This window comes from Protopterus annectens, chromosome 2.part1 (genome assembly GCF_019279795.1).
Source record: "Protopterus annectens isolate FY-2018-M chromosome 2.part1, PAN1.0, whole genome shotgun sequence".
Classification (NCBI taxonomy): Eukaryota; Metazoa; Chordata; order Ceratodontiformes; family Protopteridae; genus Protopterus; species Protopterus annectens.
Window position 1 is genome coordinate 93811507 of NC_056729.1, and position 18003 is coordinate 93829509.

Below are 18003 nucleotides of genomic sequence, written 5' to 3' on the forward strand. Positions count from 1 at the left end.
TAGTGTGTAAAGTTTCCCCAAAGGAGTAGTCTTCAGGGGAGAAGCTGAGGGAATAGAATCCTCAGCATCAGAATCTTCATAAGGGGAGAAGGAGTAATCTTGGTCCTCAGAGGAGCCTGAGGAAATAGACACTTGTTCAGAGAAGGCATAATCTTCCTCTTGTCTAGGCCTTTTGTAGGGTGGGGGTTGGGAACCCCTGATTAAAGAGATCAAATCTTCAGCCATTTTGAGCATCTGTTTCTTAGGCATGGGGCCTTGAACTGGAGATTGAAGTGCAGTCTTTTTAGGTTTAATAGGAGAACTGGAGACTGAAGTGCAGTCTTTTTAGGTTTAATAGGAGTTTTAGTCTTAGGATACGTTTTTATGGTGAGCGTTGTCGGTCTGAAGACGCCTTCAGAAACCAAAGGTGTTTCTGCAGCACCGACATCTTTTTCAGCAGTGTTGTCGGCAGGGGCTAAACAAAATGGCTGTGTCGGCCTAGTACTCTCCGCCAAAAGCTCCGAAGCGGTTTTGGGTTCCAGATCTACGGTAGTCAGGGGCTGCGTCGGAGCCTCACTGAAGACCGGTGAACTGGAGACCGGACCAGCCGAGGCCTCTGAGTCTGGCTTGGGTCTAGGTTGCCTGTCCTTATCCTTGCATTTTTTGTGCACGCCAGTAGTCAGTTGCTCTGACGGCATAGTGTAGTTAAATTTTCTACCAAAGTAGTGACGTGCGAAATCAAAGTGTCTTTTTATAGTACGCTTATTAAACCTAGCACAAAAACGACAAGCAGTGGTCTGGGCCTAGGCAAGGTATGCAGTAAGAATGAAAATCCTTATGAGGTATTTGCTTCCCACAAGAAATACAATTGTTAACTTTTTCTGACATCGGTCTGAGGCAAGAAAAGTTTCCCCAATGGGGTACTTAGCTTTATTGAAGACTTCGAATCTGAAATTCGACTTTGAAAATCTCAGGAGTCGGCCGACCGGCACTTGCGAACTACTTCTGCTTCGGGCACCGCGCAGCAAGAAAGACTGGGGAAAATGGCGTCGGGTGCATTATATATACCCCTGGTGCGCTGACGTCAGGGAAGAAGCAACAGCAACCGACGCCGGACCAAGACTTTGGAATTCTGGCCGACTGCGGGACCGCCTGACGACAGGATAACCCAAGTGTGATGACTGCAGCAGGGTAACACGATGAACATCCCGGACTGCAGCAGGGTGAACACTCGAACATCTACATTTATGGTAGGTGCAAAACTGTACTATGTTCATCGTGTTACCCTGCTGCAGTCATCACACTTGGGTTGAATCCCAAAGCTAAGGCGGGGAGGTGGAGTCAAACAGGGTTAGAAGAAGCTAGCAGGCCCTGCAAAACTGCAGTGGCAAAACCAGCTCTAGTCTTAGAGTAAAGAGGTAAGTGATAGTGTTTGGTGAAGGTGTGCACTGAACTCCAAGTAGCAGCTTCCAGAATATTCTTGGTTGGCACTCCCCTGAGAAAGGCTGCTGATGTAGCTGTAACCCTGGTGGAGTGGGACCTAATGTTAGCAGGTACTGGTTTCCCATGACGTGTGTAGCAGAAACGTATGCAATGTCCTATCCATTTAGAAATGGTCTGTTTTGAGATGGCTTTTCCTTGTGATCCTGTAGCATAAGCTACAAAGAGCTGGTCAGTTTTTCTGAAAGCCTTAGTTTTATCCAAGTAGTAACATAATTGCCTGTGAATGTCCAAAGAGTGCAGGAGTCTTTCTCCTTTGTTCTGGGGATTTGGGAAGAAGGTGGGCAAGTGAATGGTTTGGTTTAGGGTCACACTGGACACCACCTTTGGCATAAAGGAAGGATTAGTTCGTAGAGAAACTCTGTCTTGATAAAAAATGAGGAAAGGTTCCCCTGCCATTAGTGCCTGTAGCTCTGAGACTCTTCTAGCTGAGGTTATTGCTAGTAGTAGGGCAGTTTTCCATGAAAGAAATGTTAAATCAGTTGAAAAAGCTGGTTCAAAGGGTGGCAGTGTAAGCTTTTCCAGGACAATGTTGAGATCCCAAGTAGGTGTTGGAGCTCTCCTTGGCGGTCTTAAGTTCTTAGCCCCTCTGAGGTACTGTCTTAGGAGTGGATGTGAAAATAAAGGAGGATCCGTGCTGTAATGAGCTGAAATTGCTGAGGCATGGATCTTAATATATGAAAAGGAAAGTCCTTTGTGTAACATCTCAGTTAAATATTGTAGAATCTGAGGAATGTTCGGCTCCAGGGGATTTAGGCCTTTAGCCTGGTTCCAGGAGTAAAATCTTTTCCATTTGTCTGAATAGGTTTTCCTGGTGCTGGGCCTCCTGGCCTCCAGAATGACATCCATAACAGCTTTGGCTGGTTGTTTAGGTAATTTTCCATGCAGCCAGGTTTAAAGTCTTGAGCTGGCTGTGTAGAATCAGATTGTCTCGCTGGGTGAGCAGGTGAGGAATTTGTGGCAAAATTCATGGTGGGCCCTGGGCGCCATATTCCTTAAAATTGGGTACCAATGCTGGCGTGGCCAGTCTGGTGCAAGGAGAATCATTTGTGGCCTCTCTAATCTGACTTTCAGCAGTACCTTTGCTAGAAGAAGCAGTGGAGGGAAGGCATACACTGTTAATGTTTTCCAACTGAATGAGAGAGCGTCCACTTTCCAAGCTAGTGGATGGAAGGTCCTTGTGCAAAATTTTTGAAGTTGGTGGTTGTGGGGGCTTGCAAACAGATCTATGTCTGGGCGTCCCCATTTTTGAGCTATCATAGCAAATACTTGTGGATCTAGTTTCCATTCATGTGGATCCATGATGTTTCTGCTTAGGTAGTCTGCCAATGTGTTTTTCTTTCCTGGCAGGAATTGTGCTTGTAACTGAACCTGGTAAGACAGTGTAGTGTTCCACAAGGTCATTGCTTGCCTGCACAGAGGGTAGGAATGTGTGCCCCCTTGCTTGTATATGTACCACATAACTGTGGTGTTGTCTGTCCTTATTAGTAGTTGTCCTGGGTGTAGAAGGTCCTTGAAAGCTGTTAGGGCATTCTGCACTGCTAGCATTTCTTTTTGATTGATATGCAGGTGTCTCTGATCTGTAGTCCATTTGCCCTGAATGCACTGTCCTGCCATGTGGCTCCCCAGGCATAGTCCGATGCATCTGTTGTCCTAGTTTGCCTGGCTGTGGGTAAAGTGAAAGGCTGACCCTTGTTGAGGTGACATGCCTGTGCCCACCATAGAATCTCCTGTTGAAGGCAGGGAATGAGTGGAATCACTGTTTCCAAGCTGTGGCTGTGCTGAGTCCATACACTTTTCAGGTACCATTGTAATTTCCTCATATGCAGTTTTGCAAATGGTATTAGTAGTATGCAAGATGCCATGAATCCCAAGGCCTGCAGAATTTTTCTTGCAGGGAGTTGGGTCTTTGTTGCCATTATTTTGAAATATTGAAACAGATGTCGTTGTTTGTCTGGTGTGAGATAAGCCATCTGGGCCGTTGTATTCAAGCTGGCACCCAGGAATGTTATGCTTTGTGAGGGCACTAGATCTGATTTCTTTTCGTTTACTGTGTACCCTAGGCAACTTAGAAGGCGTTTGACAAATGCCAGATGCTGTAAAAGAATGTCCTTGCTTTCTGCTTGAATAAGACAGTCGTCCAGGTATGGGTATATTTGAATTCCTCTTTGTCTGCAGTATGCAATTACTGGTGCCAGGCATTTTGTGAAGACTCTGGGTGCAGAAGATAAGCCAAAGGGCAGTGCAGAGAATTGATAATGCGTTGAAAGCGGAGGTATCTTCTGCAATTTTGTCTGATACGGACATGCAGGTATGCCTCCTTGAGGTCCAAAATGACTAGCCAAGCATTCTTGCCCAGCATGTGAAGAAGCTGCTGTAGTGTTAGCATCTTGAATTTTGGTACTTGCAGATTGGTATTCAGAATTGAAAGATCCAGAATGGGTCTCCATGCTTTGTCCTTTCTTGGAACTAGGAAGAGTCTTGAGTAAAATCCTTGTCCTTGCTCCTGTGTAGGTACCTGTTGAATGGCTCTCATGTTCATGAGAGCTGTAATTTGTTTTTGTGCCACTGCCCATTGATTTGGTGGCAGGTTTGGCATTCCTTTGATCCTTGGTAAGGTATGAAAGTGGAATCTGTATCCTTGAGAGACAATGTTTAGAAAACATTTGTCTTTTGTGATGATGTGCCAGTTGTCTGCAAAAAATCCTAGTTTTCCTCCCAAGGGTGCTGCCAGGAGAGATTTGCTTGGTAGTTTGAGGATAGAGTCATTGTGTCTGCCTTCTGCTAGCTTGGGGCCCGTTTTCTCCTCCTTTCTGGGTAGCAGAACCCCATTGGCGAGGTTTGTAAGGGCCCTGTGACTGACCTCTGCCCCTTGGGCATCTGTATTTGCCCCTCTGTGATCTGTCTGAAGCTGGAAAGGACCAATTTTTTGTTGGCCAATTTCTGCTGAAGCGAGGGGGTTGTACCTGCAAGAAATCCTTGACCGTTTGCACAGATTAAGCCTTATCCTCCATTTTCTTTAAAACCTCTTCTGCTTTGACACCAAATAATACATCCTGTTGTAAAGGTGCATCTAATAATTTTGCTTTAACATGGTCAGGGAGAGTTTGCTCTTTTAACCAAGCATGTCTACGAATGACTGAGCCAGTAACAGCTGCTCTACAGGAAGTTTCCAGTGAATCAAATCCACATTGTAAAGTATGCTTGCCCACCTGTTCAGCTGCATGCAACAGATCCTGCATTTCCTTGAATTCAGGCTGTTCTGAGTGTGTGCTCATTTTTTGTTTTAACTGAGACATCAGGAATTGTTGATATTTCAACATGTGAAACTGGCAATTTAATGCTCTCATAGCCAGAGCTGCAGAGGTGTATATTTTATTTCCCCATCTATCTAGGGCTCTGGAATCTCTTTCAGAGGGCACAGGATTTTTAGCCATAGAAGCCTTTGCTCCCTTAGGACCCTGGGATAGGGTTTCTGGGTCAGCTACAGGGCTTTTATAAAGGAATTTGTGTGAGTCAGGTACTCTGTAGTATCCGTCTGGTTTGGCTGGAGCAGGAGGTAGAGAGTCTGGATTTAAACTAGACTCCAAGTAGACATCATCCACAATATCTAAAACAGGAGGGATAGCAAGAGGACTGTGCTGGGGTAATAAAAGGAAATCTCGGAGCCTGTTCTTAGAATCTGAGTAATCCTGGCCTTCCCAGTGGAAATGTTCCCTCGTGGTATGTAATGCTTCCCCAAAGGAGCAGTCTACAGGGGGAGATGCTGAGGGAATAGAGTCTTCAGCATCAGAATCCTCATAAGGTGGAAAAGTGTAATCCTGTTCCTCAGAAAAATCTGAGGAGAGAGAAACCTGGTCAGAGGATGCATAATCTTCCTCTTGTCTTGGTGTTTTATCAGGAGGAGGATGGAAACCCCTGATAAGGGTAATTAAATCTTCAGCCATCTTAAGCATCTGTTTCTTAGGCCTGGGGTCTTGACCTGTAGACTGATGAACGGTTTTCTTAGGTTTTAAAGGCGTTTTAAGCTTAGCATAAGATTTAATGGTGAGTGTAGTCTGTCTGAAGACACCTTCTGCAACCAAAGGTGTTTCCTCTGCACTGGTGACAATCTGCTCCGGTGTCGGTAGATGGCTGCGTCGGCCTAGTAGACTCCGCTTGGGAGTGGGCAGCTGTCTGGGGTTCCAGCTCTGTGGTAGTCAGGGGCTGCGTAGGCGCCTCACTGAAAACCGGAGAACCAGCGACAGACCTAGCTGAGGCCTCTGGGTCTGGCTTATTCCTAGGCTGCCTGTCCTTATCCTTGTGTTTTTTATGAATTGCAGTAGTCGGCTGCTACGACGGCATGATATAATTGAATTTCCTACCAAAGTAATGCAGTGCGAAGTCAAAACAGCGTTTGATAGTGCGTTTATTAAACCTAGTGCAAAACCGACAAACTGTGATGTCGTGGTCTGGGCCTAGGCAAGGAATACAATAGGAATGGAAGTCCTTATGAGGTATTTGCTTCCCACAAGAAATGCAATTGTTAACTTTTTCTGACATCGGACTGAGGCAAGAAAATGTTCCCCAACGGGGTACTTCGCTTTAGTGAAGACTTTGGACTGAAATTCAAATCGAAAATCTCAGGTGTCGGCCAACCGGCACTTGCGAACTGCTTCTGCTTCGGGCACCGCACGGCAAGAAAGACTGAAGAAAATGGCGTTGGATGCCTCTTATATACCCTTGACACACTGACGTCAGGGAAGAAGTGACAGCAACCGACGCCGGACCAAGACTTTGGAATTCGGGCCGACTGCGGGACCGCCTGAAGGCAGGATAACCCAAGTGTGATGACTGCAGCAGGGTAACACGATGAACATTTGCAGTAGCAAATCCTGCTCTGGATTTTGAGTAAAGAGGTAGGTGGTAATGCTTGGTGAAGGTGTGCACTGAACTCCAAGTTGCAGCCTCCAAAATTTCCTTAGTAGGTACTCCTCTGAGAAAGGCTGCTGAAGTGGCTGTTGCCCTGGTGGAATGAGGCCTAATGTTATTAGGGACTGATTTTCCATGCTGTGCGTAGCAGTACCGAATACAGTGTCCTATCCATTTGGATATAGTCTGCTTTGAGATAGCCTTGCCTTGTGATCCTGCAGTATATGCTACAAACAGCTGATCAGTTTTCCTGATAGCTTTTGTTTTGTCCAAGTAGAAGCATAGCTGCCTGTGTATGTCCAAAGATTGCAGAAGTTTCTCCCCTTTATTTTGGGGGTTTGGATAAAAAGTAGGCAAATGGATGGTTTGGTTAAGAGCCACACTAGATACCACCTTTGGCATGAAGGTAGGGTTTGTCCTTAAAGATACCCTATCCTGATGAAAAATTATAAAAGGTTCCATTGCCATTAATGCCTGTAGCTCTGAGACTCTTCGTGCTGAAGTTACTGCCAGGAGCAGAGCTGTTTTCCATGATAAAAATTTTAGATCGGCTGTATTGGCTGGCTCAAAAGGTGGTAGGGTCAGTTTTTCCAAAACTAAATTGAGGTACCAAGTTGGTGTTGGTGCTCTCCGGGGCGGTCTTATGTTTTTAGCCCCTCTGAGGTACTGCTTTAGCAACGGATGAGAGAATAAAGGAGGACCCATGTTGTAATGTGCAGACATGGCAGAGGCGTGAATCTTAATTGATGAAAAGGATAGGCCTCTGTCCAGCATATCAATTAAGTATTGTAAAATCTGAGGAATGCTTGGAACAAGAGGGTCAAGGCTGTGAGCCTGGTTCCAGGCGCAGAATCTCTTCCATTTTTCTGAGTAAGCTTTCCTGGTGCTAGGCCTCCTGGCCTCCAAAATGACATCCATAACAGCTTCAGAGAGAGGTGTTGCCTGTTTGACTAAAGTATCTGCCATGCAGCCAGGTTTAGGGTTTTGAGCCGACTGTGCAGGATCTGATTGTTTTGTTGAGTCAGAAGGTGTGGGATATGGGGCAAAATCCATGACAGGATCCATTTGTGGTTTTTCTTGTCTGGCTTTTAGGAGTACCTTTGAAAGGAGAGGCAGTAGTAGGAAGGCATAGACTTTTAGGTTTTTCCAGCTGAACAGAAGAGCATCCACTTTCCATGCTTGTTTGTGATACGTCCTTGTGCAGAATATTTGTAGATGGCAATTCAGAGGGGAGGCAAAAAGATCTATGTCTGGGCATCCCCATTTTTGTGTTATCATGCTGAAGATTTGTGGGTTCAATTTCCATTTGTGAGGGTGCATGATATTTCTGCTTAAGTCATCTGCTAGAGTATTTTTCTTTCCTGGCAGGAATTGTGCTTGCAGGTGAACATGGTACGTTAGAGCTGTGTTCCACAAGGTCATGGCTTGCCTGCATAGGGGTTGTCTGTCTTTAGTAATAGTTGTCCTGGGTGTAGAAGGTCCTTGAAAGCTGTTAGGGCATTTTGAACAGCCAACATCTCTTTCTGATTGATGTGAAGATGCATCTGGTCTGTGGTCCACTTGCTCTGAATGCATGTTCCTGCCATGTGTGCTCCCCAGGCGTAATCCGAAGCATCTGTTGTTAAGAGTTTGCCTGGCTGTGGTTTGGGTAAAAGGCTGACCCTTGTTTAGGTGACATGCCTGTGCCCACCATCAAAACTCCTGTTGTAGGCAGGGAATTATTGGAATTACTGCTTCTAGACTGTGAGAATGTTGAGTCCAAACACTTTTTAGGTACCACTGTAATTTCCTCATATGCAGTCTGGCATATGGTATTAGTAGTATGCAGGATGCCATGAATTCCAGGGCCTGCAGAATTTTTCTTGCAGGGAGATGGGACGTTTTTGCCAGAAGTTGAAAATATTGAGTTAGCTGCGCTTGTTTGTCTGGCGTGAGGTAAGCCATCCGGGCCGTTGTATTTAAGCTGGCACCCAGGAATGTAATCTGTTGTGAGGGCACTAATTTTGACTTATTTTCGTTTACTGTGTACCCTAGAGAAATGAGCAACCTTTTCACAAACGCCAGATGCTGTAGAAGAATGTCCTTTGTCTCTGCTTGAATGAGGCAGTCGTTCAGGTATGGATATATTTGAATCCCTTTTTGTCTGCAAAATGCAATTACTGGTGCCAGGCACTTTGTGAAGACCCTGGGCGCAGTAGATAAGCCAAAGGGCAGTGCAGAGAATTGGTAGTGCCTTGTATCAGCTTTGAATCGGAGGTATTTTCTGCAGTTTTGTCTGATAGGGACATGCAGGTATGCCTCTGAGGTCCAGAGTAAGAAGCCAAGCCTTCTTGCCCAACATGGGTAGAAGCTGCTGTAATGTCAACATTTTGAATTTCGGAATATCCAGATAAGTATTCAGAATTTAAAGGTCCAGTATAGGCCTCCAGGCAGTCTTGAGTAAAATCCTTGTCCTTGTTCCTGTTGTGGTACTTTTTGTATAGCTCTCATGTCCATTAGGGCTGAAATTTGTTTTTGTGCCTCTGCCCATTGATTTTGTGGCAGGTCTGGCATTCCTTTTAGCTTTGGTAAAGTATGGAAGTGGAATCTGTAACCTTGAGACACAATATTCAGGACCTGCTACAACAAAATCGCCAAATTCGCCACAGGGGCATCCTACCGTAGTCACCACTCTCTCTCACTTGCTGAACTGGGCTGGCTTGAACTCCCTCACCTCCTTCAGTGGTATCAACTCTCACTCGCCCACAAACTAGTAAACCATCCACTAAATGTCCCATCCCTCCAGAATCTACTCCAACCCTATTGCACCACCAGACCACTAAGATCCAGCAGCAAAAATCACTTGCAGATTACTAAAGCCAATAACTCTGCTGGTGAAGCACTATTCTCTTGCGCCATAGCCAAATTATGGAACTCACTCCCACCCACAATTACCTCCATACCATCATGCACCCACTTCAAAACTTTACTAAAAGCGCAACTAAAAACATGCTGGCTATGCCCTTGCAACTTCCACTCTAATACCATCCACCCCATCCAAACACTACCTTTCTTTCCACTCCACTAACTACCTTGATTATAGCAAGCTCAGATGCTCATAAGCCAGTGCTTATTATACAGCACGAACTTCTTCTTCTTGTAACATTTGTTAATGTCTGGTATGCACTTCACAAATTCTAGTTGTCTACCGATGCACTATGTTCATCATCTGTAAATATGTTATAAGTAATTGCTATGTAAATTGTTAATCACTATGTAATCCAATGTAAATACTGTTATTTTAACTGTGGAGCTTTTCTCCCCGGGCCTCCGCTGAAAATGGACTTACGTCCAGTCGGACACTCCCGGGCAAAAAATTTAAATAAATAAATTTGTCTTGGGTGATTGTTTGCCAGTTTTGAGAAAAAAGTGCTAGTTTTCCCCCTAAGGGGGCTTCCAGAAGGGACGTGCTTGGCATACGCAAGGGAAAGTCATTGTGACTGTTTCCTGTAAGGTTGAGACTTGTCCTCACCTCCTTTTGGGGTTGAGGTGCCCCACTGTTGTTGTCTGTTTGAGCCTTGGGGTTGAGATCTGCCTCTTCGGCATCTGTATCTGCCTCTCTGTGGCCTGTCTGACACTGGAAAGGACCAATTTTTTGTTGGCCAATTTCTGCTAAACCGAGGTGGCTGTACTGTAAGAAATCCTTGACTGTTTGCATAGATTTAGCTTTATCTTCCATTTTCTTTAACACCTCTTCGGCCTTAACACCAAACAAGGTATCATGTTGTAAAGGAGCATCCAACAACTTTGCCTTAACATGTTCAGGTAAACTCTGTTCTTTTAACCAAGCATGTCTTCGAATAACAGAACCTGTAACTGCGGCTCTACAAGAGGCCTCTAAAGATTCAAAACCACATTGCAGAGTATGTTTTCCCACCTGTTCAACCGCATGTAATAAATCCTGCACTTCTTTACAATCAGGAGCTTCTGAGCTAGCAAGCATTTTTTGTTTTAACTGAGCCATTAAATATTGTTGGCACTTAAGCATGTGAAACTGGCAATTTAAAGCTCTTACTGCTAAAGTTGCAGACGTGTATACTTTCTTCCCCCATCTATCCAAAGCTCTGGAATCTCTGTCAGAGGGTACTGGATTTTTTGCAATGGAAGCCTTAACTCCTTTTGGACCCTGGGAAATAGTTTCTGGATCAGCAGAAGGATTTTTGTAAAGAAACTTGTGAGAGTCAGGGACTCTATAATACCTATCTGGCTTGGCTGGAGCAGGGGGCAAAGAGTCAGGAGATAAGCTGGATTCAGAGAACACATCATCCACAATGTCTAGTACAGGCGGAATAGCCAGGGGCCTGTTCTGAGGCAATAAGAGGAAATCCCTGAGCCTTTTCTTGGATTCTGAGTATTCCTGACTTTCCCAATGGAAATGTTCCCTCATGGTATGTAAAGTTTCCCCAAAAGAGTAATCCTCAGGAGGAGAGGCTGAAGGGATAGAGTCCTCAGCATCAGAGTCCTCATAAGGGGGTAAAGAGTATCCCTGGTCTGAAGAGAAATCAGAGGAAATGGAAACCTGATCAGAGGAGTCCTAGTCTGTATCCTGCCTAGGCCTTTTCTCAGGAGGGGGATGGGAACCCCTGATTAGAGTAATGAGGTCTTCGGCCATTTTAAGCATCTGTTTCTTAGGCATGGAGGACTGTCCAGGAGAATGCTGTACTTGTTTCTTTGTCTTTAATGGTACCTTTGTCTTGGCTGTTGATTTAATGGTAACTTGTGAAGGTCTGACAGAAGCTGGTGCCTGCTCAGCGGTTCCAGACTCATCTGAGGGATTAGTTTCCGTAGGCCCAATACCTTGAGTTTCCAGAGGCCTAGTTGTCTCCACGTGGGAGTCTGAGGCGGCCTGTGGCTCTAAAGTAGCAAGTGTCAGGGGCTGCGAAAGCGCCTCACTGAGAACCGGCGACTGGCCTAGAAGAGGTTTCGTTGTCAGTTTTGGACCTCGGATGCCTGTCTTTATCCTTGTCTTTGCGTTTTTTCGGAAATGCGGTCATCGGTTGATCCGACGGCATAGTATAACTGAACCTTCGGCCAAAGTAGTGCAAAGCAAAATCAAAACGTCTTTTTTATAGTGCGTTTGTTAAATCTAGCACAAAACCGACAACTAGTGATGTCGTGATCAGGGCCTAGGCATGGAATACAGTAAGAGTGGAAGTCCTTAGGAGGTATTTGCTTCCCACAAGAAATACAATTATTAACTTTTTCTGACATCGGTCTGAGGCAAGAAAAAAAGTTTCCCCAACGGGGTACTAAGCTTTATTGAAGACTTCGGATCTGAAATTCAACTTCGAAAATCTCAGGAGTCGGCCGACCAGCACTTGCGAACTGCTTCTGCTTCGGGCACCGCGCGACTGAAGAAAATGGCGTCGGATGCATCTTATATACCCCTGGCGCACTGACGTCAGGGAAGAAGCGACAGTAACTGACGCCGGACCAAGACTTTGGAACTCTGGCCGACTGCGGGACCGCCTGATGGCAGGATAACCCAAGTGTGATGACTGCAGCAGTGTAACACAATGAACATCATATTTTCTGGGAGTATAATGAGTTGGCAGACTTAAAAGATTCCCTGTAGACTACTCTGTTAGATACATTGGATGAGCAAATCGGTGTAACTAAGGAATGAGTTTTTTTAGTTATGACAACAGAATCTGAACTGCCTAGACATAGTAAGGCCTTGCTGAGTCTAATTTTTGTGGTTGCCAAAAAAGCAATTACTAGAAAATGGAAACCACAGTCTAAAACAACTGTACAACTGTGGATATAGTAACAGAGATAAAACAACTTGAATGGGGATCTTTAGAAAATGGTAGAAACAAATACAAAGAAAAAACACGGAATTGTGGGAAGAGTACATGCAGAGGAGGAATGAGGTTTAAAAGAAGGCAGGATATGAATTAGCTAGTTATGTTTACCGGATAATGACTGGATAGATTACAAGTGATGCAAAATGTTTTCAACTAAAAATGATGTCAATATGGTTGGTTTTCATTTACATAAATATATGTATTATCATATGTGATAATTTAAGAAAGAGGTTTCTTGTTTACAAAAAAAAGTATGCTTGAGGCATTACAAAATATAAAAAGTACATGTGATGGGCATGTGAAGGAGAAATGTACAAAAAAAATAAACTAATGGGTTAAAAAACTATCAAAGAGAACTTATGCCACTAAAGAAAACAAAAACCTACTACAGACAAGAATAAAATGTTGTAAGTGTATGAAAACAGAAATGTTGACAGAGTACAGCACGTGTTCCCAGATGCCCAACTTGAAAGAGCAAGGAAAGAGGTGTGAGGGCTGAGTACCAGTTACCAAATTTCTAGGTCGTCCTTCTGCCTTGAAGGCAAATACAACAGAGACTGCAGCCAAACACTAGATCCAAGACTTGTTACCCTGAATGTAACAGAGGTATGACAAAGATACACATACATGTATATCCACATCAGATGCATCACATGCTACTGCTATTTCATTTAATTTGATTTACAGTTTCTGCTACTGGAGAATCTGTGTCTATGACCGAGTTAGAAACTGCAAGGCAAAAATGTCAACTTCAGATGCTGAAATTCAGCTTTTCTGAAAGTGTTTTGCCAAGCTCAGGATCTTACTCTTCCTTATCACGTGCCCCCCCCCCCCCCCCCCCCACACACACACACACTCTGTGCAAAGTATTAAACAATGTGAGACCTGTAGGTCTAGAGGAGGTAATCGCTGCTGAGGGGAACACTGTGTCTGACCTTTAGAATGCACTTGCCTTGTGGAAAGCTGGGTATCACTGCTGAATGTGCAATTCTACCAAGTAAATTGGGATTCCACTCCCCACAACAAAATTTCAGAAAGGCTGTATTGTGGATATTACAATTGGGGGGGGGGGTTGTAACTGAAACTGTAGTGGTCAAGAGAGTCCTACACTACTAATACAAGCAACTGAGGGAATAGTACAAGAAAATTAGGCATCTGTTTACACTGTAAACCCCACCTCCCATACACGCATATCTCAAATTTTGTGAAGAAAAGTTTCAAAACAAAAATATTCTTCCAGCTAGTTTGACAGTAACAGAGTAAGTCAGTTGTTGTCATCTGCATGGCAAACAAATGTTTAGCACATGTGAACGCACTGAAGTAATTCCATAAAGTCCGGTTTGTTCCATTTTGCAACCATTTTTTCATGTATAAAAAGAAAGCCAACATCCAAACAATTATTTTAAAAGTAGTCTTAAAAGTACCAACAGTCACACTTGCCTTAAAACTACTACCTGAATTATGCAGCTATTTCTGAATGGACACGCAATGCACACTAACTTCTACTTCAATTCAGAATTAAAATCTAGATAATAATTAAGATGAGCTAGTACGTACAAACATGAAGGTTTATAAGACATAATAATAAAGCACTTCCAGATTCTTGCCTAGGACAAAAAAAAACTATAAAGGCTTTGCTTTACTAAAACAGATTATGATCTGAAATCATACCGCTCAACCTCTTAGAGCAAGAAATCTGGAAAACACAAATAACGGGGGGGGGGGGGGGGGGCGCGCAAAGGCCCAGAAATAGTGACAATTTTTAAATATTGCTTTTACAAACTTAGAAAGTTGATAGAATAAACAGGTGTTGAATTAGCATGAATTTTCTGAAGGATATGAAGTCTGAAATTCAAATGCCTGTCATTAGTTTTTGAGTTCAATCCTCAATGAGTTGCCAATAATTTGCCAGAAAATCAAAATTTTGAGAGAAACAGAATAAAAATACGCATCAGAAATCTGGACATTCTGTGAAAATCTGGCCAGCTGAGAGGTATGCCTGAAATGACTACTACTAACCATTGTTCTTCCAACATTTAGATTTTTTTTCAAACACCATGTGCATTGTAGACTGTGGAATAACTATTAGACTGTGATGGTTTAACTTGTTATAAGTGCACAATAAAAGAAAATACTTTTTCTCTCTCTCTTACAAGTCACAGCCAACTCCCACAGTGACCCCAAAGAAAGCCACTACTACCCAAGGAGTTTACAAGGTCAAAGGGGAAATGGAAGTTAGTGGCCAGGTCTTTCTTCCATATCACACAGCCACACACACACACACACAGCCACACACACAGCCACAGCCACACACACACACACACACACACACACACACACACACACACACACACAGCCACACACACACAGCCACACACACACACACACACACACACACACAGCCACACACACACACACAGCCACACACACACACACAGCCACACACACACACACACACACACACACACACAGCCACACACACACAGCCACACACACACAGCCACACACACACAGCCACACACTCCATAAACCACCTATATGATTGTTTTTGGAATGTGGGAGAAAACCAGAGTACCCAGAGAAAACCCATATGAACACAGAGATGACATGCAGACTCCATACCGAAGGCACCCCAGAAGACAACCAAACAGGAGAACCTCTTGCTCTGAGGTGGCTCTCTACCCACTGTGCTGCCATATTTAAGTATTAGTATTAACTAAAATCAAAACTTAGAAACACAGGCTCATTATTACCAATTAATACAAGCTGTATATGCCTAAAATGGACACTTGTTATTACAGCAATCTGCTTTAAAGTGGACTTATGGAGTGCCTGCACAACAGTTAACCTAAGGTGCTTTTTGGTTTTATTCTCAGTTCAAGTAAAGTCACACACGATATACTGGAGAATATATTTTTAAAATCACAAAGCTTATTTCCAAATGCCGTCATAATAACCAGACTGTTACAGGACATGCAGTGAAAGTCTGCGAAAACTTTGATTAAAAAAAAACTTTACTTACTGAAGCACTTGAACTGCTGTAGACAGCTTTTTAATTCATTTTTGTGATGCGTCTAAAAAGAATAAAAAAAAAAACAAAATCTTTAAAAACTGAAAAATGATCATCTTACATGCAGTGTGACAAGTAATGTGCCATAGGTTTAAGTGCGTTAGTGTTGTTAAAAAAACAAACATTTCTGGAAAAAAAAAAAGCACAATATTACAAGATGTCTTTAATACAGAACAATTACAATTCGCTATCTTTAAGAACAGAACAAGATGTGAAAATTCAACAAAAACACTGGAATGTTAAACAGCTTTGCTGAGATGCAAGAAAACACAAAGAATGATGCAGCTGTGATGGCTTAGTGGTTAAGTGCCATGACTATAGTGTACAGTGTCCTGGGTTCAAGACCTGTAAGGAAGGCGATCTATGCCTGACGTACAAAGCCATGTCAAACCCAGAATTAATGGACATGCTCCACCTCAAAATATCCAAGTCCCTTAGAGCTACACGCTCCAGGGACCTAAACCTCAGCACAAAAATAAATAGGACATGCTGGAGGGACAGATTCATTTCCCAGAGGCTCCCCTCACTCTGGAATAGAATCCCAATTCATGTTAGACATAGCCCCTCGCTGACCCTCCAAGCGAAATCTGGACGTGTGGATGGGAAATCGCAAATTCACCCATGGGATCTCTTCTGTGTCCCTGCTAGACAGAGGCACAGTAAACTAATCTTAAATGGGTACCTTCTGTGACCTACTTTACAGAGGCACAGTAGGCTAATCTAATAGGGAGGCGGAAGCCAAATACACTCTGGCTAGGCTTATAAATGCCCTAGGGCAGATAGCCTGGTATCTACCTATGAACCTATAACACCCACAATGGGTGACAGATGCAGTACTGCTCTAGTTGTTGTTGTTTTTCTTTCGGCTTTTCTCAGTTAGGGGTTGCCACAGCGGAACTCTGGTCCACTAATGACTGGCAGTAGATTTTTATGGTGCCGAGGTGCCAGCTCGACACCCAACCTTCAACGAAGGCACGCCCATTCACGCATGTCTTTCGAACGCTACTCGACCGCCGGGAGGAAATGCAGACTCCACACAGAAGGCGCTCCAGCCTAGAATCTAACGGGAGAACCTCTTGCTGTGAGGGGACAATGCTACTGCTGCACCACCGTGGCTTATATAGTACTGTTCTAGTTAACAAATACAAAAAAGTACGGCAGTGAGAGGCTACTTAAAGCAGATGCCAAGACAAACAGCTTACTGTTGGATGACGTAACAGAATACCACCTACAATATCCTTCCCTTATCACCCTGACAGCAAGGTAATATTGTGTTCTAACAATGTTAACAGTGAAAAAAGTAAAACATGTCAGTCTTATTGCTGCAATGAAAAATAAAACTAATGAATGAAAAATACAATAAAAAGATTCATAACAAAAAGAAAACTCTGACAAATTGTTTTAAAAATATTACACTGTTAAAATACACCATAATGGAGGATGAAGGCTTATCCTACTACTCAAAGACTTATTACTATGACAGGTCTCTCATACAGTGCTACTCTAACAATTGTGATGACAGCCTGCTATTGGATGCCATAATGAGTTTCCCTGAATCTCTAAAGAAAAGGCAGATTGCAACTAAAGAAACAAATTTGTCATGCAAAAAAGAAAATGCAACACCCGCCTCGGCTCTGCACTTAATAGTGTATCTTACAATCACTCTAACTTAAAAAAGTGTTCTGTAAATTAATGAGTAGACACTAAAACAGCTTCACAGGAACAAGAGTTGAAATACTTTAGGGAAAAAAGGCTGAAGATATGGCTGCATATCCAAAAGAACAAGCCCAGACTATAACATCCAACACTTAAAAGTTATCAAAACATAGGATGGTATTCATAGCTGGTTGCACAAATATGATACAGGTATTCCTGATGATTACAAATGAGTGCAGCAAAGGTGAGATTCAGAGGCCATTTACGCTAATGTGAATAGCCTTAACAATAATGAGATGCAAATGAGAAGTGTTGCAAAGTATAGTATGCTAATGAGGTGGTTTTGCAACTCATGGCCCGACATCTGCACAGTACACACATCTGTTATTGAAAGCGATGCTTCACCCTTGATATTGGGGTTGCAGTGCATGAACTTGCCCTCAGCCTTCTCTTCAGTAATTTGTACTTACCTGACAAAATAAATACATTTCCCCCATGAACCCCATTCATTACTGTCTTAAATATGCACAAGCATTAAAATGACACAAAATAAATTATTCTGCCCAGCAATCACTTCAGCAGCCTGACCATATATGCAGAATCAATTCCCATGATACACTAATTGTTTCCCTAAGCATCCCCTTCAAAAGTATGTCCAGATATGCACAAGAACCAAAATGAAACATTTATCACCTGAAAGGCCAGTGGTACAGTGGTTAAGGTGTATACCTGTCAACCACAAGGTGCAAGGTTTGATTCTCCCCACTGGAAAGAGCTTTACAGATTAAATATGTATATTTTTTTCAAAAGGGTTGGCCTAATGGTTAAGGTGTTTGCCTTACAATCACAAGGTGCAGGATTTGAGTCTCACAACGGATAACTGGCTAGGCTTAAAATGCCTCACAAGGGCAGTTAGCCTAGTACTAATCTATGAACCAAATCCAAGCAACCCCCTTCAGTAAAATGTCCAGATATGCACAAGCACCAACCAATCTTCACTCGCATCTCTGTATTCTCCTGGAAAATTGCTGCTTACTGGCA

The 18003-nt window shown here is 43.3% G+C and overlaps 1 protein-coding gene across 1 annotated transcript in view; it reads right to left on the reverse strand.

The window, feature by feature from the left end:
• The window catches only part of FBXW7 (F-box and WD repeat domain containing 7), a 1850919-nt gene that overhangs the window by 1316060 nt on the left and 516856 nt on the right, over positions 1-18003 (reverse strand). The window contains exon 3 of the mRNA XM_044062041.1: positions 15259-15310. The gene's annotated coding sequence lies outside the window, so the exon portion shown is untranslated. The remainder of the gene's footprint in view (positions 1-15258; positions 15311-18003) is intronic.